Consider the following 1,629-nt stretch of genomic DNA (forward strand, 5'->3'; position numbering starts at 1 on the left):
TCGGCTCCCGACGGCGACCCGGAACCGCTTCCCGCCGCTGCCGCCGCCGCGACCTCCGCGCTCCCGCCCCGCCGGGCCCGGCCCCCGCCCCGCCCGCCGCCGGGCTCGGGGCGCACGGAGCCGCCGCTGTGCGCCGGTTCACTGCCCGAGGAGAAAAGCGTCCAGCGTTAGTTTCCTAGGAAGCTTTTAGAAATAAAAAACTGTCTGAAGTAACTGATTTATATAAAAAAGTAATTGCTATTTTTTATTGTACAGTTGGTAATGTTTCTTTTTGCTTAGCCGTGCTACGCATAATATACATTATTGAAAAATAATTGACACAAGGGAGAACACACACATGGATAAACACTATGACTGTACCCCAAGCACAGAGATGTGCTGGGGTAGTGAGAGCACTTGCAGTGGATACACATTTCACACTGTTAATAAAGCATAGCCATCTCCCTTTCTGTGCCACTCACAGTTCATGGATTCTCTCTCTGCTGAAAAAAATAAACTAAAAGCTTATAAATCGTAGACCTGAAGCTGCAATGGCTTCTCTGTCATGAAGTATTTGCAATCCTACTCTTAGCTTTGAGATTCATTTTCTTCACAAATGATGCACACCATCATCATTTCAATGTTTTATTTTCAAGGTTCTGCAGTCACAACTACAGGTGAGAAAGTGGAGTTGAATGATGGAGAACGTTCACTTCAGGACAGGTGATCCAATGCTTACAAGAGACCTCAGGAGATGAAGCACAAAGCCCTAAATCCAAGCACAACAGAGCCCAGTCAGCTCTTATTTCACTACCTTGGGAAGATGCTTGAAGGAATGAGCAATGCTCCTTGCAAGGTGCTGAAGGTTAAAGAGCTGTTTGGCATTATATACACCTATTTGTAAGTTATACATCAACATCTATTTGTTGTGCATTGAAACTATTTCCATACAAAGATGATGTCCTTAGGAGCAGCAAAGACAGCATGTCAGTTTTAGGATAAAGAAGCTTGCAGTAATGGATGAAAAAGCTTGGATGTGTCTTGCTAAAGATCATTTGCTCCCTCCATTGGAAGGAGAGTACTTGGGAAAATGTCACCTGGCAAATAGTAATAGTATTTTTTAAATCTACATGACAAAAATCTCATGAAAATGGGATTAAGGGATTTGGAACAGTTGTAGAAAATCAGAAGACTAATTGAAAAAGTCAGTCTTCATTTTTCCTATTTGAAAAGTAGAGCCATCTTGACCATTATTATCTACAGTATCTTACAAATTCTTCCACAAAATGCTTACAAGTAGTAGCTACAATCAGGTTTAGCCACCCCACAGCATTGCCTTTACTGCCCTTTAAGAAGCAGGCAATAATTCTCACAGCAAAATGCCCCCAAGGTAAGTAGCAGTCACTGTGCACTTAGGTTTATTGGAATATGACTGAAGAATGCCTACCTGACTTTACACTGTATTTTTCACTCAAGCATTTAAAGAAATCAGACCATCAAGCCCCATCAAGGGGCAATGTGTCATTTTCTCTCTTGCAAAATGAGTATTGAAGGATGAATTTGGGTAAGGCAGAAAAACTGTCATTTAAACCAAATCATAGCAAGCATCTGCCTTACTTCAAAGATCTCATTCATGGTTTTCAGAGTCAA

The sequence above is a fragment of the Molothrus ater genome, chromosome 6 (genome assembly GCF_012460135.2).
Source record: "Molothrus ater isolate BHLD 08-10-18 breed brown headed cowbird chromosome 6, BPBGC_Mater_1.1, whole genome shotgun sequence".
NCBI classification, from domain to species: Eukaryota; Metazoa; Chordata; class Aves; order Passeriformes; family Icteridae; genus Molothrus; species Molothrus ater.